The 24802-nt window shown below is 41.9% G+C and overlaps 1 protein-coding gene and 1 long non-coding RNA gene across 2 annotated transcripts in view; one reads left to right on the top strand and one right to left on the bottom strand.

Annotated features, from left to right (window-relative positions):
- Positions 1-24802, top strand: part of LOC308586515 (BEN domain-containing protein 5-like) — a 753040-nt gene that overhangs the window by 695078 nt on the left and 33160 nt on the right. The gene's annotated exons all lie outside the window — the stretch shown is intronic.
- Positions 7693-24802, bottom strand: part of LOC308586558 — a 77946-nt gene continuing 60836 nt past the window's right edge. The window contains exon 3 of the long non-coding RNA XR_014007935.1: positions 7693-12372. This is a non-coding gene — a long non-coding RNA (uncharacterized lncRNA). The remainder of the gene's footprint in view (positions 12373-24802) is intronic.

Genomic DNA, 24802 nt, shown 5'->3' with positions numbered 1-24802 from the left:
CCTTCCTCCTTTGCGGATGTTAGATCTCTCAAAGAGGAGAAGCCCTACCTTTCCCTGAATTCCATTGCACTCATTCCCTGCCACCTTCTGATGTTACATTTCACTTTCTGTGACCCTGGCCAAGAATGATTGTGGTTGGGAAGTTAGAAGCAGGGCTAGCAAGCTTCTTGAAAATCGTCACTGCAGAAGCTAAATTAATTGGCACAAGAATGATTAATTGAATACTATTTCATTATAATTGAAATACTGTTTCATTATAAATTCCACAATCCTTTAGAGTGCCCAAGCTTGGATATAAAGAAATTTGTTGAAGATTATGTTGTGGAGCTATTGAGGCATGTTAGGAAAGCATAAAAAGAAAGCCTTATCATGGGAATGGGGATAAGAGTTCCTGTCTCTGCCAGGGATTGTACTCAAAACACCAGCTTTTTATCTGAGAAATCACTCTTGTCAAATCATCCTAATTTACCAGAGAGACTCGGTGATTGTGATTTCTAGTTAGCTGCATTTCTTAAGTAGAAGACAAAGCAGAGTTCTTTAATGTATTGTGTGGAGCACTGTTTTTCTAATTTATAAATGATCAAGCTTAAGAAGACAACACGTCAGCGTTGAAAATCACCCTCTTTAATGTCAAGATGTGTCCTGGTAACCGACGTATTTGCAGCTAAAATGAAACCATGCTAGTTAGGTTGCAGCAGCTCTTTATGGGCATGTTTGCAAATTGGTAATTAAATAACATGGTTGAGGGTTTTTTTTAATGACCTTGGAGTTCATTAATGACTGCAGGGAAAACATTTTTTTCTACTGAACTATGTTGAGATGAACCCTTCTGTAGCTAATTGTACTTTTTAAGAGGAGAATTTAAAAGTGCAATTTGATTATGTTAATTCAAACAATATGTTAATTTTATTTATATGGCCCACGGTGAAATCTGTGGATTGGATCCAGAACACGTTGGTAGCACTTAGGTTCGATTGAAAGTAATATGAAATATTAGTTACGACTAATGGATGTCCAATTAATTTCAATAGGACCTAAGCTGGTCAAACCTGGGCTGGATCCAACCCAATAGCATGTATTCTCCTGAAGATGCTGGAAGAGGAAGCAGTAACCATTTCTGGTAGCAGTGAACAGGGATAGCTAATGTGATACCCTCCATGTGTTGTTGGACTAGAATTCCCATCAGCCCCAGCATCTCCAATTATTAGGAATGATGGGAGTTGTAGTCCAGCAACATCTGGAAAGTACCACAGTGACTACACATGTACTGACTATGGGCTACAAAACAGGACCACAATATTTATTAAGGCTGTGGTGTACATTTCTGCATTTCACCATTGAGGCTGAAAAGAGCTTTCCTCTGTCTGATACTATTTCAGCGTATTTTTTTCCTGTTTAGGGTTTTCTTCACTTTCTTAAGAGAGATCTATCAGTCAAAAGTCATGTAGTAAGTGTGATGACATCCAGGTGCAATGTAGCCAATCAGATTTGACTGTGTGATGACATCACTTAAAGGAAACAAAGCCAACTAACAGAGCTTGCTGCATTAGGCACGTGAAGAATACCAACCAGTTGTATCATTCATTGCCCTCGCTCTGTATGGGCAAGCATTTTTACACTCCCTTTTATGTTGTCCTCTCAAAGTGCTAAAAGGGTAGCTTTTGGTGCTGCTGGAAACGTTGCAAAAATGCCTCACTTCTGATGCATGTATAACCCTTGTGCCACCCATGTGATGTGCTCATAAATTTCAATGGGGTTTCACTAGTGTCAGGGTGGAAGTTCAGCCCAGGTTGGGGGGTTTTGGGGGGGGAGGACGAGGAGAGGAATCCGCATGCAAAACAGGAGCTGAAAATGTCTCCTATGCTTTACATTTCAATAAGAGCACAGAATAAATCAACTCTGTGCCCCCCCCCCCCAGTTCACTGCTTTCAACTTCTTAGTTTGGTTATTTTAACAGAAATGGACAATGGTTATGATTTATGGTGTTTGTTCAGAGAAACAAAAAAATTACGGTACAAGGAGAAAAGTGTTTAAATGGGAAACATATTTAAATGGGAGCACCACAATTTCTTTTCCTTCTTTAAGGTTGTCCTTATTCCTTTCTCTTACATATAAGCAAATTGGAAGGAAGCGAAGCAGATGGAACTGATAGCTAAACTCTTGGCTGTTCAGAGAACCATAAAAATGCTATTAAACCTATAGTTGAAATAATTCTTTGGTAAATGTTAAATTCCTATTAGTTATACTTGCAAAACTTAGGTGCAACAGAAAGGGCAATACTAAGCTGAAAGGCAGTGGAGGCAATGAAGGGCTTAAAAACTATGAACAGTCTACAAAAATTAACTGAAGAGAGTAAAGTTGATAGCAACCATGTCATATTGGAGATTTAGCTTGGCAACTGACTTGGTACCTGTGTGTTTGTATCTGTCTGAAGTACAAATAAGACGGGGCAATGAACACTTTGAATGACCCCTGGGGCATAGATTAATTACAAAAATCTGTGTATCACTGGGGTTTTTTTGAGATGTTCTGCCATGTTTCATGTTTGTGAGTGTGGCTTCTAAACAGAAAGTATTAATACACCGTGTGTGTGTGTGTGTGTGTGTGTGTGTGTGTGTGTGTATGGACTGCTCAGATTAAAGGATAATATTGGTACAAACAAATGCATGTATGGTCATATTGCTAAATTTAAAATAAGATTTCTTTCTATTACCTGAATAGAAGTTCTGAGAATGTCTTCTCTAGAGCTGCCATGTTGCTAGTCTTCAAACTGAATGCATTTTTAACTTCACATCCCACCTTGATGTTGAATCTTATATGTGCGTATGGCACAATGAATGTGCTAAACATGTTGGACCTCATACATTTGCTTCCTCCTTGGTTGGCCTTGCCTCCACAAAACTGACCTAACATCCACACATCCCTGATCTTTCCTACCCAATTGTGTGGGATAATTATTGCATATTATTGGGCTGGACTTTATGGGTTGAATCCAACTAAGTCATGCTCAGAGCAAACCCACTGGAATAAATGAAAGCAACTAGTTTAAGTTCCTTCCAGTAGCACCTTAGAGACCAACTAAGTTAGTTATTGGTATGAGCTTTCGTGTGCATGCATAGGTATCTGAAGAAGTGTGTATGCACACGAAAGCTCATACCAATAACTAACTTAGTTGGTCTCTAAGGTGCTATTGGAAGGATTTTTTTTATTTTGTTTCGACTACAGCAGACCAACGCGCCTACCTACCTGTAACTAGTTTAAGTTCATTTCAGTGATTTTAGTGGTTCTATTCTAACACTGCTGGGTACAGCCCTGTATACACATATGTACCACTTAAAGATTATGCAGAGCAAGGCAGAAGCTGACCATGTTCCTGATTTTACAGTCTTCTGTTTGAAAGGCTATCGGAAGACAGCCCTCTGTTTGAAGATGTGTCCAGTCTAAGAGTAGTATTCAACTAAGACCACTCAGAGATGACTCACTGAAATTAATGAGCCTAAGTTACCGGTAGTCAAGCCTGTTCCCTTCAGTGAGTCTACTCTGAGTTAGACTAGCATTGGATGTGGTGATGCACACCCTCCTTTTCAGCAATATGTGAAGACAGGTTTCTGCTGTTCCACCATGCACTGCCATACCCTTTTCCCTTGCCTTCTCCATTAGCGACATTTGTTTTAACTCAGAACTCAGTTCCCTGGCCCCTGCCTCCTCCCAAGTTCTTTTTCTTCACATTCCAATGTGCTTGGTATCAAGAGGTAGATTTTATTTTTTTAAAAAAAGTGTGCTCCTTTATAATGAGAAAATGAAAATGCTAGTTGCATATCTTCTGCCAGTTCTCTTCTGGAAAAAAAGTAAGTGTCAGCAGGAATCTAGTTATCAATTAATTGCAGCCAAAGCAAATGCTACAGTACACTACTAGCTTGCACATGCACCATTTGCCAAGTTTATAATAGTGTCAGCCTAGCAAGCCATTAGTAAGATCCTGGTCCTCGGTACCATCTGAGAAATGCTGCTTTATCGCCACACTAAAACAAAAGCTATTTTCAATTATTGCACACATACTTCCTCACTCCATATAAGTTCCTGTTTGCCTGCAATAAGCTTACAAGTTCACTGTGCTGTATTGTGCTTCTAGACTTCTTGCAGGGGTGTCTCTGGGAAATTCCTTTTCTAGCCAGAGATTCAATGGGGCTCTTTACAATAGCAGTGGAGCTTCTACGTTTCATAGAATTGTAGAGTTGGAAGGGACCCTGAGGATCAGCTGGTCCAACCCCTGGCAATATAGGAATTGCAACTAAATCATACATGATAGATTACCATCCAACCTCTACTTAAAAACTTCCAAGAAAGGAGAGTCCACACAGTACTCCTGGTGTGGTCTGACCAAGGCACAATATGTGTGTGTGTGTCTGTCTGTCTGTCTGTCTGTCTCTCTCTCTGTGTGTGTAATACAGTCATCAGACCCTATCTCATATATCCCAATGCCACAAACAGGGTATACAGGGAAGCCAGAGAAATTGTTTTGATGGGCAATGCAAGGAGGCAAAGAAAGATCTTCTAAGAGTTATTAGGATTTATTATTTTGAGGGGGGTACCCTCTGTAATTAATAAGGGGGATATAAGTAGGATTAGAGTAACATATAAGAAAATCCTTAAGAATAAAATAGCGAATGTTGTGAGATGACAGTGGCAAGAACTAGGGCTGGTGGTGTCTGAGCAAAGGGAAGATAAATTCTGGGACCTGGCAGCTTGGAGCATGAACAAAACAAGAGCAACATTAGATGCCACCATATTGGCCCAAAGCTGGGTGGAATATAATAATTAATAATTATTAATTATAAGAATTTTCACCTTGCCCAGCTGACTGGGTTGACCCAGCTTCCAGCATATATAAAAGCATAATAAATCCTTAAACCTTAAACACTTCCCTATACAGGATTGCCTTCAGATGTTTCCTAAATGTTACATAATTACTCATCTCCTTAATATTGGATGAGAGGGCATTCCACAGGGTGGGTGTCACTACCAAGAAGGCCCCCTGTCTGATTCCCTGTAGTAGTAATAATAAGGGCAACCAGCAGCTGCCGAAGTGACCACTGATTGGTCAAAACTACTGGAATGGTAGTATCCCCTATGGCATCCCCTACAGAAATAAAATCTCTCATAGACTACTACATCTCACCTTTTTGAATGCTTGGTAATCTGCTCTAGGAAGGCAGCATATTATTTATGCCATTCAAATTCCAGAGACCATGGGAAGCCTGCATGCCTATTTTGTATTTATGTCACAAGAGAATGCTGGCAATATTGATTTAATTTAGCAATAATACTCTCATTTTTTGCTTTTGCCTTTGTACTCTCTAGAGACTTTAATTAATGACAATGCACAGCATCCTGCTAGGTACAGATTTTTCTCTCCCTGCCCTACATTTTAAAAAAGTGTCTGGAGAAGCTAAGAAACAAATTGAATCCACCTTTAGTATAGCAAACAAAGTTCCAGTGAATTCAGCAAACCTGGCATACTTTCCTGTTGCTGAACAGCCCTAAGAGCAGGACCTTTATTACAGGCATCTTTGTTTCTGTGTTAAATGTAGTTTGTTTTTTTACTTTGGCTGCCATGTACAAAATGGCATGATTTGTCCTAAGGAGTAAAATCTAGCCCTCCTCATAAACAATGAACACCCACTCTTCAAATCTTATTTAAGCAGTTTCTAAGATAGCACAGGTCACCACCACCACTACTACTCAAAAGCTATTTTTTCTAGAAAAAGAGGTGCCAGAACTCACCACGAACACCTCCCTTGTTCTCTTACAATGGCAATGGCACCCACCCGAGAGGTGCTGAAACTGAGTTCCAGTGAGTTCTGGCTTAAAAAAAAGCCCTGGCAGTGACAGGTCTTGGATTTGGGTGTGTGTATGGAAATGAATGCCCGTTGTTTAGAATTCCCTGGTCCTTGTATCTGGGGCATTGTTGTGGCACCATCCTCAGGCATAATTAGGAGAACAGTACCAGCCTTTCTCAAGAGTTCTCCGTGTGGTGGTAGTGCTGCTGCCAAATATGTTTTGGGAACAGGAAAGAGGCTGTGCGTGTGTTGTCTTACAAGCAGTCTCATTCCTGTTGATGTCTGCAGGACCATGTTGATGCTTAAAATTTGGAATGGACTTAGAAATGAGCTATTTTTCCAAGAGGTGATTTTTTTTTTAACACTGTTACTTTAGATGACCCCATTCTGCATTGCAACTGCGGCGTCAGCTATCCATATTCATTTGTGTTGCTGCTGCTTTTATATTAACAAATTCTGTGCTATTTCTCAGCTCGCTTTACCAATAATTTAAGTGGAACTATCTTCCGGGGTTGATCATTTCTTCACATGTAAGAGATCTCCACACTAGCGCTACTTTATTCCATCGCTTGCCAGGTGTCCTGCATATGTCTGCAGAGTTAAAATGGACATGTGCGGCATATGTGGCAAGAGATGACTCAGGCCAATGGAATATGCTTGTGTGGGACCCTATCATTTTAAATGACTAAGGAGATAGCCACCTATGTGATGAGAGCATGATTTAAGATTAACAGTAAGCCTTATGTGGGTGCAGGAAGCAAACAACCGAGAACACTGGAGAGGGGTATATCCAAAGATGAATGTGAGATGCTGAAGAAGAAGAAGAAGAAGAAGAAGAAGAAGAAGAAGAAGAAGAAGAGGAAGAAGAAGAAGAAGAAGAAGAAGAAGAAGAAGAAGAAGAAGAAGAAAAAGAAGAAGAAGAAGAAGAAGTAGTGCAGGATCTGTCTATCATTGCTCCATCTCATACTTGTCACCAACCAGAACTCATGGTATCATTGTGATTGTATATTTTTCTGACTTGCACCTTAATCCCCTGGACATGAGATTTAACCCAGAGAACAAGCAGCAGTAAGGTGTCTAAATCCCCATGGAGATACAACTAGATCTCTCAGGCTCCTTAGAAATCCTTGCCTTTCAGCAGAATAACAAATCCTAGACTAACTACAGTTCTTGCTTTACTTCTCCTTCACATACAATCCACTCTGCCATACTTAAGCAAGTCAGCAAAGAAACAGTTGTGGATACACTTCCCCACAAATTTAACTACTAACTACTACCTATAACTAGCATATATGTTTCTCCATTCAAAGTGACTTAGTCCATCTCAGCTGGGCATGGCTAGTTCTCGCTTTATGATTTCCACCCCTCATCATGGGTAAGCAGGCACCATCCAGAGGCAATAGGGAAGGGCACAGGAAAGTGCTAGGGAACCCAAATGCATCCTCACCCACTTGCCCTCTTATGCCAAGGGTGAGACCTTAAACCCAGCTTGATGTGTCACCTTAGCAGGAGCCCTGCTCAAAACTCCTTGCCACAGACCAGTGGCCACACAAACCAGGAACACAGCACTCATAATGCTCCATTCTTGGCCCTTGCCCTTAAGTTATTGGTTTAAGAAAGGCTATACAAACAGTGTGCTAAAATCCTTTTCTGAGACATACAGCTTATTTCCGAGCCCACCATCCTGGAATGACATTAGTTTAGTTGTGGCACAGGTGTGCGTTGTCCACATATCTACATTTACAGGAGCAAAGACATAATGGTTCAGCTACTGTCCGAAACAACTTCTGCAGTATGCAGCTACTAGAGATAAATGAATGAATGAATCTTTATTTGCATCAGCCACCGACCATAGCAATAAAACAACAATACAATATACAAAGAATAAAGATAAAAAGTCAATTATATAAAATACATTTTTGGGTTTTGAATCAATAGTCAAATAGTGGATCTTATTCTAATTGCCCCGGCTAAAAACCCTGCAATCTTTGCTGTCACCTGCTCATCTTGATCTGCCAAAAGAAAGGACACTGTGACAGTGGCTGGGTGACCCGGAATGGACAATAAAAGAGGGATGATAACCTCATTCCTCAAGTCTTTATAAAGAGTGCAAACCAGAAGGGCATGTGCCACCAAGTTGAAATGGGTAGGTGGGAAATAGTCGTACCATGGACAAAATTTCCTTATTATGGCCAAGTTGTCCTCTCGCTTAATATCATTTAGGCGCTGACTAATTAGACTGTTTGCTTTACTAAAATCCAGTGTGAGTAGCTGTTGTGGTGATAAACCACAAGAGTGAAGTTTTTGATAGACAATTTTAGTCCAGGCGCTCTTGTGACGATCTTGCAGCACTAGGGATATTAGACCAGGGGGATTTCAGTTTAGGCGAAGCCAATAGTTAAGTGTCCTATGCCATACCCATAATTCTGCCAAGGGAAGATTAGGTGCAATGAGGTGGTACAGAGAAAATTTGCCTTAAGAACTTTGATTGGACAGCTTCCGTAGATCCAAGCTGAGTGCCTGTCCAGATCTGAGCCCCATATAATAACTGTGCCAGGGATTTAGCTTGGAACACTTCTAGGTCTGATAGTGTATGTTTACCACCTTTTGTGTAGAAAAAGCATGTCAGAATTTTGATACTCTGGGAAGCTTTTTCTTTTGCACACTTCTGGTGTGCTCCCCATGACCCTGTAGACTGGAAAATAAGGCTGAGATATTTGAAAACTTTGACCTGTTCAATGAGCTGGTTGTCCATGCTCCATCTATGGGCTCTATAGTTTCTTGAGAAAACCATGACTTGGGTTTTCTTGTAATTCACGGCCAGCTGTTCTCTCTAGCAATATCCTGAAAATGCCCACATCAGTCTTTTTAGGCCTACTTTTGTTGGGGTAGAAAGATGGAATCTACTAGAAATGTATTCCCAGTGGCTGGCACCAGTGTTATCCTTTTGCAGCCAGCTTTTCACACAAGGAGTCTTCCCGCTTTCCTCTGCTTGCTTAATACAATGCCCTCCCTTTCTTTTTGAGGCACAGTTCCTTGATTTGGTTCCATTTTCAAAGCCTTCCTGGAAGACAGCATTTCTTCAGCCCAGGGCCAGGGCAAGTGTGAATCTTGTGGACCGTCAATATTTTTCTTGAGATGATAAATGGCCTGCCGATAAACGAAGGCAGCTGCCAGCTCTGTCTGAGAAACACACCTTCATCCCCAGTTTGTCCGTGCCTGGCTTATTTATGTGCCTGCTAACTTTAAACACTTACACCAGACAAACTTAAAGCAGCCTTCTGAGTTATTCCAAAACCGTAATCGCCGTCGTGTGTGAGGCAGATACCAGTCACAAGATTTCTGCAGCTCCAGTGCACACAGAAAGACTCATGTTCACATGGAGCTCTGTGAAATCAGGTAGTTGTGCAGGTAAGGGGCTGCAAATGGGGAGTTTATTTGGGAGGGGTTGGCTTTCAAGCCTCAAATGGGCATGATTTCACCATATAAAAATGTGTTCTGCTAGTAAAGTTTGTGGCTATGTCTGCAAAGGTACCCTAAAGGTTTCCCTCTCCACACAGAGTGCAAGTAAAGAAAAAGATACCTAGAAAGGGCATTAGAAATAGTATGGGGAGTTAAGGAGCACCTATAGTGACAGGCCAGCCCAACTTGTGACCACCGAGCCAGATTTAGCTTCCCATCCCTGTATTGTGGCCTCCCATATATATGCATAGCAATCTCTGCCTTCTGTTTGGCAGTTCCAGGCAAAGTGCAGAAGAAATGATCCCCATAGGTTTCTCAAGCCCCGATGAACAGTCCTGTCCTGCATGGCTGGTGATCTGCACTTGGGTTGGTGGGTCATGCATGTCCGATCTAGGAAACTGATTTGGACCCATGGGCTTTGGTGTTCTTGTGGCTTTTCATTTGAAAAGCAATGCCATGTGTCCTGCATCTGGACAATACAATCTTCGTTTTTCCTTAAGTTTGCTCCTTTTGCAGTATATATGGGTTAGCCCGTATGACTTTAAAAAAAGAAAAAGAAAGCAACAGCAGCAGCAGGCAAATAGGGAATTCTGTTGCAAACTACTGGCTTGGTGCATCTTTCTGTATCTCTGCAGTCAAATGCAATCATCCTATAACCCAGGAGATAACTAAGCAGTTTTCCTCTTCCTCCATCACCTTCTTTCCTGGGTGATTCCTAAACAGCATAGATTGCATTTGTCTGTAGTTAAAGTGCCCTCTTGTGGCACAAATGAGATTTTCCTCCTTCCTCCAAATGTCCTTACAGGAGAAATATTTGGATGTTTTCTTTGTTGCTGTGAAATAAAGTCAAGCCACTGCCCCTGCTTTTAAAATCTTTATAGCTTCAGTTTCACTTGGCAGGCAGCGATGGTGGCCAGTAGTTATCATCATGGTGATTCAAGAATTTCTGTAATAGCTGGGGGAAGGAAATTATCCACATTGTAGCTATAATAGGTTGAGATTTATCCTTTTCTTACATACAGAAGACAGTAAATAATCATATTTAGGGTTACAGATGCTGCTGTAAATAGATGAAAGACATTTGTCTCTGCTCCATTCTTCTCTTTGGGTTATATCCTCATCAGGCATAAACTGGAGCACTAGCCTGTCAGACCATGCCAGGATCAGCCTAGTATGTGCATCAGCCTCAATTCATCCCCTTACTGCAGTGTGCTATGCCAAACCACCCCCCGTTAACATTAAGAGTAATTTTGCCAATGATTTCAGTAGCTTCACGGCTTATTGGTTAGAAAAGAGGTGACTGAAGAACAGGCAGGCATTTGTCTTAAACGTTCTCAAAAGTGATCCACACAGAAAGCCAGTTGCGGACACACTTGCCAATGTGAATTCAAGGTTAGCAGTCACTGTAGAAGTATGTAGCTGGATTTAAATGAGGCTTTAATAAAAGGAAGGAGTTAATTGCTTGCTGTTGCAGGTGTTTTCGCATTCTCACAATATTTATGGAACGTTTCACACTGCCATTGATTGTAGCTGAAGTTTGTGAGTCAAGTTAGGGATCAGTTGATCTGGACATTTACTTTGTTGTTGTTATAGGAGGCAAAACTTGGTTTACATTTAGGTTTTTGTTGTATCGAAGGGCATTCTTAAAAGATAACTTCATACTACAAAGTTGTTCTGCAAACCTGATGCAATCTTTCTTTCAGTGTCATCATCTCATTATAGTGGGAAGTTCAGGAACAATTTTTACGGGGGATGTTTCTGCCATAGGAGGTACAAGGGTTATAGGGTATTTTTAAAGAAAACAACAACAACCCATTTGTTTATAAATGTGTATCATGAACCACCACCTGTACATATGAGGGTGCAGGGACAAGTGCATAGGCAGCAACAGATGATGTTAATCAACTCCAAAGCCAGCCTAGCTCTTGTCACATCAAAATAAATAAATAAAAACTGCTGTTGCTTCCCAGTCAGCATGTTGAGGGAAAACTGGATGGTGACTCAACTCAGGCAGGTGTTTTTCTCCTCAGCTTTTGCATTGCAGCCAGGTTCCTATTAGAGTCTGTTTTAGGGAAACAGAGTATACCATACCAAATGTCTCTCCACCTTGTATAGTTGGGAAGCGTGATTCCCAACAATATTGTTGTATATTGCATTAGTTCACATTTCAGGAACATTCTTTAGATTGGTATAATAGGATCATGTTTACAAATGACCTGTTTGCCACTCAGACTTGTTTACATTTTAACAAGTCCACGACCAGATCAGGGAGTCTTAACTTCTCTTTCATCTGCCTGTGGCTTGTGAGCAGGTGTAGCATATGGAAACAAGCCACCAGCACTAAGTCACAACCTTGGAGGAAGCAAGGGCAGAGGTGGATCTGAACCAACAACATTCTGGCGTGGAGTTGCTGACAGAGTTCCCATCAGACTAGAGATTTCACAGAGAAATACAAGGATCTGTGACTGGTCTAGGGATTTTAAACTGGAAAATCATCATTAAAGATTAACAGTCTTAGGATGAAACCTGGGCATGGCAACCTCTAAATCTTAATGCTGTAAACAGGCATTGAGTCTTTATGCAGCATGCATATATGTTTCCTTGAATCCTATAGGGAATATATGTTTGTCATCACCCAGTGCAGCACACGTGTAATGGACATACTGTCTGTCAGTCCTTGGAGAAATGGTCCGCCCTTTTTTTGTATTCTCTGTTTCAAAATCCTCCAGTGCTGCAATCTGTTCAGTAACTCCCTTCTGGGATTATTTATTGTCAAAACAGCAATCAACAGAGTTTTAAAACCAGCTCAAAAGCTCTCTTGGCGTCCCTTTAGGATAGTTTCCAGGCATCACATTTGTTTGATACCAAAGCTGTTGTAAATCACTCCAAAATGTTCACTGATGTCATCTATTCATCCATAGGTGTTCTTTGGGCCTCCTTCTAACATTGCAGGAGTTGTTCTGGATTTTGTATGGAAGTGTAACTGAGGTGCCAGTGGTGGGTCTCACGATCGTTAGGTGCCAGGAGCTATGTCGATAGAGGATCGTGTTGCAGGGGCATTTCTGAAACACTGCAGAACACAAAAAGAGAAAGAAATAAAAAAGCAACATTGTAGAGCATAAAATAGTTGAGCATGGAATACTGAAGAACTGATCCCTCCAAGTCATTCTTAGGCAAGACATTTGTCCCTCAGTCTAACAAGGTTGAGTGGTTAAATAAAATAGGATATTTTGCCAACTGCTTTGAAAATAGGGTGCAAAAGAAACCTAAGAAAGGCATTGAGGGAATGCTTATTCTTGGCTATGGTCTTTACACTGTAGTAGAGGGAAAGGTTATACAGTATTCTTTCACAGAGCTGATAGGCCAACAAAGAACTGCTACAGTTAAATAGGCTAATTCACCTGGGATTGGTTCTGCTGTCTTTTGTGGTTGCTTTTCTACCAATGGGGCAATTTTAATTAGCCTGAGTACAACACGAGATCAGCATAATTAAAATCATGTCATTTCGTTTCTAGATAACAGTTCAGTGGAAAAGTAGCCCCCCCCCCCCCCGCTACTGCCCTGCTGTAGGTTAATGGGCAAATTCATTTCAACCGCCTTCTACCTCTTGTTTAGTCTTTTCTGCTTAGGGCCACACCTCATCTGTTACATACCCATTGTGCTTTCAGCGCATTCACTGGGATGAGTCTCCCTTTCATTTGGTATGGTGTTTATTGTGATAGACATGCTGAAATCATGTTGGCTGTGCAAAGTGTTAAACAGCCCTTTGGCAGTCAGCATCAGTACCACAGAAGCACTGGTGAAACAGGACACAAACCTCTCCCTTCTTCCACGTAGAAAACTCTTACCTGTGTGAGCTCAGTCTCATGGCGGTCCAGTTCACAGACCGCCTTCCCCGAAAGAATCAAGTGAAGCAGGCCTCTGTATCTTCCAGGCATTCCCCCATAAGGTCTGGCTCAGATGGGAGGTTATTTGCAAAGAGGGACCCTATGCCCCACTATTTCATGCAAATGTATGAACCAGAGCTGAGTTGCTTACATACCCTGTATCCCCACAATGCATACATAAGGTGTGAATAAATAAAAAAAAAACTGGTTGGGTGAGATGTGAGCAGGTGAACGATGCAAGCATATTGTCAAACCAATAGGAGTCCTTCATTTTTAGAAGCTACTCCTGCTGGTGCCATTTTTAATAAAGGAAACTTACTGGAATAGAACATAAATCAATGGGTCTCTTACTGGGATGACTCTTTTCAAACACCTGCTTGTAAATTAAAAATGAATAGAAACAAAATGCAGCCACCCAGCGTCAGGAAACCAAAAGCAGCCACGCAGTTTAGATGTGTTGTTTCCCGAAAGAGTAAAACCAGAGCAATAATGATATTTTTAAAAACCCACCAAAAACCAGAGCTCAGGCCAATGTTTTAAGAATGCTGAGCGCATGTTGTTTTTGTGAGCCTGTAATAGCACCACTTATATCTAAAACAGTATGTGTTCCATAAAAAGGGCTGAGTAAATACTGATATAAAGCAGTGCATGGTAAGCTCTAGCCAAAGAAGGTAACAGGGGAATGTGATCAAGCAGTAGGCTACTTTTCAGATAGTCTGCTCTTGGAACCCCATGAAGCCAATCACTAGTGCCTGGTACATGTTAAATCTATATTAAAATTTTGATGAAGAAAATTGGGTTGGGGTTCATACATAACACATTTGTACCCTGTGGGGACAGACCTTTATCATTGCTGGTGCAGTTGCCCACCCGCCTCAAATGATGCCTAAATTGATATCCATGCATGCTGTAACTAGTGGATTAGCAGGGTCATTCCTCAATTGTGGTTCCAGGGTATGGTGTGAAATCTTGCTGCCTCTGCTTCTCGCATGGAAAGAAGATGGGATGTAAATTGTTTAAAATAAATTTATAATGACACATATTCCTATAGGCTTGGAGGCTGATCTGAGCCTGTTGAGACAGAAGGTCACACAACACCTTCTGCCAAAATAAAGGTTTCTTCCCCTTCCCCTCTATCAAAAATTGGCAAAACTTCTTTCTGACATTCTCTTAAAAGTATCCTGCTAAATTTAAGCAAATAGATGTCCTTTTCAGAAAAAAGTGGTCCCATCATCATTTTCAAACTGAGTTATTTTTGATTTCTACATTGAGTAGGAGGGTAAATGGTTATGTGCTCCTGGGGGCAAATGCAATCATATCTAATAGGTTTAAAGGAGGGGTGTGTGTGTCATGCTGAATAATGAAGTTAACAGACACCAGGTTTCTATCCTGAGCTGCACAGTGCTTTGTCCATCTTAAACTGTTTCCTAAAAGTCCCAGCTTCTGTTTAATGCAATCACTTTTATGAAGAAGAAGAAGAAGAGTTTGGATTTGATATCCCGCCTTTCACTCCCTTTAAGGAGTCTCAAAGCGGCTAACATTCTCCTTTCCCTTCCTCCCCCACAACAAACACTCTGTGAGGTGAGTGGGGCTGAGAGACTTCAAAGAAGTGTGACTGGCCCAAGGTCACCCAGCAGCTGCATGTGGAGGAGCGGAGACGCGAACCCAGTTCCCCAGATTACGAGACTACCGCTCTTAACCACTACACCACACTGGCTCCTATGCTTTATGTTCTGTTCTGAAGCAGTTTAAGAATTACAACTTCATAGATATCGGCAGTGAGCTGAGGCTTCCTCATACCAACTCACTTAATGGCCGGTTGTATTTCTTGACATGATCTAGTCATTTGGCCTGTTAAAAACAAAACAGCCCCCCCCACCTCAACCCACTGCAGGGAACAAAGTGGTCTCTGTTGGTGAAACTGAGAACAATCCTTAGGGCTGTTTTTATTTATGGTTGCCTTAGCTGGGCTGACGAGATCAAGATGTCCTGATCTGCTGAGATCTCTAGACCATCTTGCTCTGCTCGGCAAGAGTCTAAATAGTGTCGCTTCAATGAATTACCTGTGCTCTTTCATGGTGGCAACAACTTTTCTACAGCTGCAGGTCACACTTTTGTGACTGTGTGGTATAAACTAGGCCTCATCGTGGAATTGTAATAAATCTCCTGCATGTTGAGCTGGCAATGTAACCCTTTCAGGAGCCAACAGTTCATTGCAAACTGGACAGCAAGCAGTGATAAAAGGAAATCGGTTAGGGGGCAGAGACGTTCCTTTCCCCCCTGCTGGGTCTGCCAGTTAACCCTGCCAGGAACCAGAAAGCCAGGCTAGAGGTGTCAATGGAAAATGAGCTAGGGGAGGAGGGAAAACATTGCAGAAGTCAGAACAGTTTCCTAGCAAATCTACTTGACTCCTGCTCTGACTGGGGATGAGGACCCTCAACAGCCTGAGCTGCATTAACAGGAACAGCATGATACAATTTGCAAACTCTTCTACACTTTGGAAACTGCTGGGGGGGGGGAGACACAAATACAGAACAGCCCCTGATGGAATCTGATTCTATTTTATATGGATGCTGTGTTTGTTTCTTAAGAGCCACGTGGATTTATGTGGCATGTTTATAAGAAACTAAGGATCTGTGTGTCGGTGCTACTCAAGTGGGGTCAGAATGTAAGCAAAACCCCTGCTCTTCCTTATCGCAACCTGCAAAAAAGATTTGTGCATCCTCTTCCCTCCTCATTCTGGTACTCGTTTCTTTCTGGAATTACCTTGTTTCTAACCGGTGTTGTTTCTAGCTCCATACCACAAAGTGTTTAACGTATTACCACTTCCCATCACAGAAGTGTGTGAATGGCATCAGGGCATGCATGCTTATTTGTTGGGATGTAGTACAGTGGGTTTGTTGCGTGAGAGAACTTGTGCTTTGATTTCCCCTTAATATGGAACTGGGTCCATCAGGGCCTATGGGGAGTCCATGGGAACCGCAGGGGAAGTGCTGTACAAGATATTTGTGTTTGACCTTGACATTTACAAGGGCATGCATCTCTAGCCTATATGAAGTATATCAGATGCAGCCACAAGCATGTGTGAAATGGGCAAGGGCTAATGTACAGATTTAACATTAAAAGCCCCAAGACGTACTACTGTGTTTCACTGTCTTTAAAGAATATCATGAACCTGGTCCCTAATATTCTGTTAGTATTTTTCCTGTTAATCTATAGCACAAGTAATCATAGGCCTGCAACCAGAGCTTCCAGAAAACTCTTACTCTTAGGTGGCATTCCATCACATCTCCCTAAAACATAAAGAGCAGCTCTTGTTTCAAAGCACCCCGGGCCCATTAAACTACCTGGAACTAATGCTGCTGCTACAGGGTGATTTGTTTCTGAGATTTCCTTCTGACAGGCCCCTAACTTGGATCATATACTGGCTGATCTTGATGACCTTTGATGCAAAGACTCCAGATCTAAAGAGCAGTGAAAGCCCAGAGCGAAGTACACCTTCAGACTCCAGCCATAGACAGTTTATGTTCCTTCTAGGAGGCCGTGAAATCAATCTTCCAGGTCAATATGTGGCGTGCCTCAGCATTATGTTTATGCATTTCTGACAGAGCTGGTTGCAGCCTCACTTGCATTGGTGAACCTTTCATTGTTTTAGCGGATTTCAGCTCATACCTCTTTGAACATTTCATTGCCAATATGCAGTCTTCTGTCACTCAGCTGCAACAGTGAAACCAACACTCTCTTCTACAGATTTCAAGGGCACAATGTTCTACTGCTTACTCTTAGACCAGGAAAGGAGAAGTAACTATCAATCTGTCTTTCTTCCCTGTAGTGCACTAGGAAATTATCACAGTGTTTGTTAAGCACAATGACTCAAATGAATCAGGAAGCTCAGCCCTTAACAGCCTATGGCTTCATCTGGTATCCTCTGCCTCACCCACAGTAGTGGTCCAGCCTTCATCATGTTCTCCACAATTGCTAGTCTGCTACACTACCTCATATTAATGAGAAGCTGCATCTGTGCCCCAGAGTTAAGGGGACAGTAGGATTCCAGGCATTTTGAACCACCCAAAGTTTGGTTGCTGGTCAGAACCAGAAATATAGACATTCATCATGATGTTGCTAATTGTCAACCACTGCATTTTGAGCTTCCAAATTGTTGAAAGCGAACATAGTTGTATCTTTTGTTATCTAGTGTTGCCGAGAACTCAGTTAAACTGAAACTCTGCACTTGCCCGGATACTGTGTGTGCATTTGAGCTCTGCTCTGAGCAGCGCACCTGGTGCCATTGTGGTGAATCAGAGAAAGTGATTATTGTTCAGATTTAAGCACATCCCAGTTTAGCCGTAAGCTAAAGAAAGTCCCCAACAACAACAGTACTTGAGATTGAACTGTGCAAGGGTCTGAAGACATATGCTCAAGCCTAATTAGTTGCTGGAACTTTTGCCACTAAACTCTTATTCAATTATCAATTAACTCTAGGAAAGTAACAATAGGGCATCCTCCAGCAAGCATCTTCTCCCACTAATTGGATTATATTCCTTTGGAAACATCCCCACCTTTCCCAATAAGGGACATCTCAGTCACCTGGGCTGTGAGTTTTGATTAACCAGAGCTCTCTCATGACCTCCCTGCCTCTCTCTGGCAGGAAAATTGTATTGTGATGTTTATTGACAGCTATATCCTTGGCATTCAATGCCCCTTCCTTCCAGCCCTGTCCTTAATGAGATCACTCTTTGTGTTACAGCTATGCCCATCAAGAAGTTTCTTTCTTACAACTAACTGGTCACCTCTCATTCTCCACTATGACCAATCTTTCTCCACTGAAGCTGTCCCATGTCTCTCTCCTATTCATTCAGCTTTTTGAAATCCTCCAGGACGCTCTTCCACATCATCCAACTCTCTGACACCATGGATGCCATTGGGAGTCAGACTACTTCTTCAGCTTACCTGGATCACAAATCTTGCATCCTTTCTGCCTCCCTGCTTCTTAGCCATGCCCATTTCCTCCTCTTACATTAGTCAAGACCCCTGCAGGAAGCACAAGCCAGTGTTACCCTGAAAGGAAGCCTTTTCATGGAACCTAGGGTAGGGAGAGGATTTATCTCAGTGGGAATTTATGAAACCTAGCCTACCTTGAGCCACCCCATCAACACTTGAGACTAGAAAATATTTTCTGCTTGTTTACTGAAAGCTCACAAGCTTGCTGTTAATGATGTCCAGGCGGATTAGCCTCAAATAATTTGTGCTTAGTTTTTGCCGAGAGTCCGAGACCCAGCCCTGACCTTGCACCCGCAGGTCACAGTAAAACTCTGAAAGCAATAAAACTCTTTACTCCCCCTTCCTTGGGACAGGTAATTATTAATGTCTTCCTACTACCTCTATCTTGCTCATTCCCATAATCTTGCTGCTCTAAAGTCCTGTGATTTGCATTTGAGCTTTCCCCCATAGTACCTTTTCCCTGCCTATCTTTACCCGATATACGGCACTTTATCTGCTTCTTTTTAGCTTTGTAACAGGAAATGTTTGCACTTATGGTTTGGGCAATGTGAGTTTGAGTAGCTTCTGTGACAACATGGATAAGATACAGGTTTGTGAGTTGTATGTATGTATAGGAACATGAGCAAATCTAGTAGCACAAGTGTTTGCTTGAATCTTGTCATGATTTTGATCTTGCGCGTGTCATGAATTTGGTCCCAAAAGTTAAATACGATGTATACAATTAATATCGTAATGATTTAAGAGGTGACTTTCAATGTGACTGTCAGTCCTCTCTCTCTCTCTCTCTCCCTCCCTCTCTCTCTCTCTCTCTCTCTCTCTCTCTCTCTCTCTCTCTCTAATTTCCTATGAACTCCACCAGAGGGGTCCACTATCAGTAGCAATCAAATTTTAATAATTAGGCAATAATTTCCTAAATACCTTCTTATTAGTTATAGTTAACGGGTGCTGAAAATAAGCACCATGAGATTGCCTCACAAAGTGAAAATTTCATATTTGTAGTTGTAGATGTGTGTGAGGAATAAATAGAGGATTAGATAGACTCATAGATATTACAGGTTCAGTTCCAGACCAGCACAATAAAGTGAATATTGTACTAAAGTGAGTTACAATGGTTTCCCAGTGCATTTAGTTATGTTGACACTATAGAGTTGCTTATTAAGCCATGACCCGCTGGCTGCAGGAATGGGAAGGGAAAACCCTCCTCCAACCCTAACCAGCTCCACTCCTGTGGCAAGAAGAGGCTTCCTTCTCCTGGAAGCAGCTGGGCTGCCTGCAGCTGCACCCACAACCTCCTCCTAAGCAGCAATGTAGGTGAAATACAATAAAACAGGGTGTTCCTGTAATAAGTTTCCAAGCAGTTATTGCTGATTCAAATACGCAAAAGAAGTGATGACTTGTCCAAAGTATTGACAGTTAAACCAATTGCATGGAATGAGGCATGATGATGGGGAAGAATATGTTCTGATTACAGAGTAGTTAAACCAGAATGCAAATGACCTTTGCAGCAATGGTATGACACATTACTCTAATGAACATAATCACCCTGGGCATGCAATATATATTTGGAGTATTTGCAGTATTTGCAATATACATGTGGATATATCCATAGAACTAAACGGGTATGTCTCATACATCCCTGATTTTAAATACCTTAAAATTTCATTGTATAATTCGGACAAAACTGAAGATAGTTTTTTTTCCTACACTAGTACAGAAACCACTTGTGCTATTTACCACCTGCTCTCTAGGTTAGCAATTTATGACCTGCTCTCTAGGTGTACTTTCCATTGTTTCTTTCTTTATCAAGGTGTTAAGCAAGTCTCTTGAAATCTGCCAATGGCCACCTGCCCTTGGACTAGTAGGATTACTGGGGGTGGGAATTCGGATTCAACACTGAGTTAACAGTGGTCTTGCAGAGATCTCTGTACTATTTGACTTGTGCTTCAAGTGGTTTAATGCACAGAGAAGGTCTGAAAGCTTGAGTTGATTTGTTTTTAAAGGGGTCACGCACTGGGATTTTATTTGATACAGTACATCTGTGTCTAGCCCTTTATATTACCTTTCCTTTCACAGGTCTTCTTTACAGTGGCTTAGGACTTTTTACTCATTTAGTCACTCTAATGCTGGTGTCAACAGATGCTTCTTGCTTCACTGGAACTTACAGAACAAATGTTGTTTTAAATGGAGACACCCTTTAATTGTGCTATAAAGTTGGTGGTCAAGGTAGGACCTTGTATTTTATCCTCAATGTCCTCCTTTTTTACTCAGTTTAGACACTGCTTTTTCTCCTATTGTAGTTGCAACTATTCCTTGTGCCTTCTATGGTAATTCTGGTGTGCATTGTGCTTCCCAATGTCTGTATCATTAACCTAGACCAGGGATGAAGAACCGCAGGCCTGCAGGGCTTCTCTATCCAGCCCTTTGTACTCCCAGGACACAAACCCCTCCCCAACCTTGCTTTCCATTCTTCTCGAGTGTTTATGCTTTCCTGAATGGATGGAGAGGGTGTGGCTGTGTGTGTGTGTGTGTGTGTGTGTGTGTGTGTGTGTAGAAACTAGCCTACAGAACACATGTAAAATTCATATTCATTCCTCTGCCCACCTTTGCCTTTGGCTCTACCCACCCTTGGCATTTAGCTTCTGGAAGGATCCTCAGAAAGAAAAGCGGGTCTTGGGCTGAAAAACATCCCCACTCCTTTTCTATACCATGCTGTTATGGATGCTGTCTGCTCAAACCTTTTTTGCTTGACATTGCTTGCTAATGTGCCGAACGTCTGACAGGTGCTTCCTAATGGAGCCAATGGCTAGGAAGCAGGGCCAGTCCAAAGCATTCACCGTTTAGAGTGGAAGCAGATGGTGCCCCGTCCCTTCCATTCACACAAACAAATGGAGACAGCGGGTAACAATAATAGGAAGGCGAATGCCAACGTTAGCTTCCCCAACTCTTCTTTACTGCATCTGCTTCTGCACCTGTGGAGAACAGCAGCCTGTTGAGGAGCCAGAAGGTGGAGCCAGAAAGTGGGTTGGTCCTTTGGGTTAGGATGAGGGCGAGGAAACTCCCATTGGCAATTGTTTGTGAATGGGCTTGCTCCTAGGTCAAAGATGGAGGGGTGAGTCAACCTGACTTCTAAGTGAGAGGTAGATGCTGGAGAACTGCCTTTGTGGTGAGAGAATGAATGCAGCTCACTAGTGCACAAAGTGTGGATGATGGGGTACCTAATGTTTGCTATTTTGTATTATATTTGCTTTTGTATTAATCTGTTCACTGCTTGGGGGACCTTTGAGCCAAACAGTGGCATATAGACAAACCAATGAATGAATGAAAGCCAAAGTGTGTAATAACCAAGGCCAGCCAAGTTATTTAGTACCTGAGTCAGAAAATCCCGCAAGCACCTCCTTCCCTCCCTGGTAGTAAAAGTAAAATAGAAACAAATTAAATAGCAAACCATTTATTGCCCTTTCATGCCGCCTGAAATCAGGTGTCTGACATGGCTCTCTCACTCAGCCTAATGGCAGTGATTCTTGTTTTGCATTCTGAACGGGAAAGATCACTCTGGAATGTATGGAATATGAAAAGCATCAGAGTTCAGGGGAAATGACATCTACACATGGCCCAGCTAAGGAGACCCAATTAACTGGCAGACCTGTAGGTTATACTTTCCCTTTCCCACCTCTAAGCCATGCAGATACATTCTAAATGAACCCAGAAGCATAAATTAAGACAAAGGCCCATAAATGTAGGCATACCCATACTGAAAGGATACTTTCAATGTATATCTATCCATCAGCAATCATCATGGTGGGAATGAAAACCCCTCAACCTGGTCTCCAGCTAATCTCTGGCTATTCTTGCCATTTCATTTAGGGGTCCCCAGTGTGGAACCCATGGGCACCGTAACACCCTCAGACATTCTCCTTGACACCCACCAAGGCATCCTGCCACTTCCTCCCCCCCCCCTTTTTAGTTGAGGCTTATGGGCTTCTTATTGTTGCTTGTTTGGGGGTGCTGTCTGCTTTTTAAAATTTGTGTGACATTTGTCTGGGGGAGGTATAGGTATTTTGCCTGTTTACAGGAGGGGCCAGTTTTGAGCAGGATAGTAATGGAGTTTTTACTATTCAAATACATCTATTTGCAAATATATTTTTCAATTCATTCCTTTTTACTTAGAAGAAAAGTTGAGCAGGTGAAAGTTATTTCTGCAGTTCTGCTTTCTTATTCCTTATGTGAAAATGCATCTTTTGGTTGTGCTATGTGAAGAAAGAGCCTCTTCCCCCCTTTATCTGCTCTGGATGTTGCAAATTTACTGCTGCTGAGATCCCAGGAAAGTCCTATTCTGTCATCAGCTTTTGTTAAGAAATGAAATGCATTGCTTTTGCATTTGTCAACATTAAGCCTCATTTGCTGCGCATCAGCCAAGCAACATGGCTGGGAGAAGGAGACTCTAACATTTCTATGCTGGCTTTTCTTTCTTCTTCTGGTCTCCCCCCTCCTGCTGCATCCGCTCAGATGCCCAATTCCATGTTGTCAGCAGACTTAACCAGTTTTCAGTCAGCTTCTCAGAGCCATTTATATAAATTAGGCCTAGCAGGGGCTCCCAGAATCGCACAGCAACAAACATTACTTTGCATTTGTTGACTTTAATTTTCACATTGCCGTATGTTGACCCAGTTCTGGAGTAGCTGTAAATCGTGGGTTGCTTTTTGGCTGTGTTTTCTCAGCCCTCCCAGTGAATTTGGGAAGCCTAAAAATTCTGTCTCCCCAAGTCATTTGCATAACCTAAAAACGGCAGTGGGAAAGTCATATGCACTGACCTAATTTAGCTACTTCGGCCATTTCATCTCCTTTCTGTTCCACTGCCTGATCTGTAGCCATTCTCACTGCTGCTTTCCACTAAATTTGTCACTTTCTCTGGGGAATTTAGCTAAGCTGCCTACAAAACCTGGCTGGGTTGCTATAAGGGCAAATAGTACTTTAGCAGTTTAAATGGGATAGAAGGAACAGAGACTTAACAGAATTTCTAGAATATTTGCTTTATTTACAAATCTACAAGTAGATAAAGGGAGGCAAAGAGGCAAGTGAGAGATCCTCTCCCAGAGAGGATCAGGACAACCCTCCAGCTTTGTGCTTCCTCCAAGCACCTTGGTTACGGATCATTCATCATGATTTGTTTTCAGGAAGATTAGATGACACTGGTTACTTACTAAGAATTCATTCTGATTTATTTTCAGGGAGGGTAGATGATATTATGTCAAGCAAATGTTATTCCACACTTTCCAGTGCATCACCTTTCTTATCACAAAAAGTCTGATTTTTTTTAGATGTGTAGGTTGCTCTCCCCCATATCCATTTTAATTGCACAGCCTTAATTTTCCAGTATGTGACTGAATCCCACCTGAAAATAGTAACAGTTTGGAATCACTCTTGTTAGTAACTCCCATTTCTCTCTCTCCCCCATTTCCAGCAGCAAATATTACTGTTTCTCTTAGATTTATTTATATTTTCTCTTTTAAAAAATTATACATTGTCTTATTGCAAACCAAACATCAAGTGGGGGTATGGGTGGGTGTGTATGCATGCCGGATACTAATCTCTGCCTCCCCTAGCCCTTGGGTTTGTTTGTGTAGAGTTTTTTGTTTGTTTTTTTGCTATTTCTGCAAACCCAGGGGTACACACAAGCTTGCTGATACCTCTTGGATAGGTCTTGTGCCATTACATAAGCTTTGACAGTCACCTCTGTCAAATATCAGAAAGATATCTGCCATAGATCATGTATGTGTGCACGAACACATATACAAAGTGCTTCTGTGTTTTAGGGAGAGGTCCTGAGATTTTTTTTCTCCCCCACTCCTCCACTGTTTTCCCCAATGCTTCACCCAAATTAAAGCTTTGATTTGGAGCTGGGTTTCTGCGATTCAGTTTGACTAGTTCATTTCTCCTGGGAAAGGCAGGTTTGGTTGCCTTTCAGTACAGGAGAAAAGGTGAGGTCTTTTCTGTTAGCGTGAATATGAAAGAAAAGCCTAAAGAGAAGAAATGCCCATTCGAAGGGCAGAAAGTCACAGCATTTCTGCTGCTACTTTCCGGGAACAAAAATAGCAAGAGCAGGTCCCAGCTGCTGGCCACTGTGGGTTTGAAAAGGTTATCAAGACATTATAGCATATAAACAGCAGAGCTATTAGCTCTGAGCTGTGAAAAGTTTCTAACCTTCACAGCGAAAACCTTAAATTATTTTTGAAGTGTTAATGAAAGTCAGCTCTCCAAAGATGGATGTGGAGCGAGGAATTGCATCAGACAAATGGCAAGTAATGTATTAATAGTTATTGCTTCAGAAGGCCCTGAGGGGGGGTGGGGTCTGAGGTGGCTGAAAGTCAGCCACCTTCATATGAATCTCTCCAGTGAAAAAAAGAAAATCCTGGGTGTAATATTGATCATGCCCAACCGACCAGGAGGTATTCCTCCTCCAATAGTTCCAGGCAAGGAAATCATAAAAGAGCTCCAACTTTCTGGCTGTGATGTTACATTATGTCCCATGGCGTCTTGGCTCCTCCTGCAAGCTGCAGCAAAAGGGGGAGGAGGCCAGTAGGAGAAGGAGTTCAGCACAGTCAAAGGAAACAC

The sequence above is a fragment of the Podarcis bocagei genome (assembly GCF_964188305.1).
Source record: "Podarcis bocagei genome assembly, chromosome: 5".
In the NCBI taxonomy this organism is placed as follows: Eukaryota; Metazoa; Chordata; class Lepidosauria; order Squamata; family Lacertidae; genus Podarcis; species Podarcis bocagei.
Note: the sequence above shows the minus strand (reverse complement) of the source record. Positions and strands in the feature narration are given on the sequence as shown.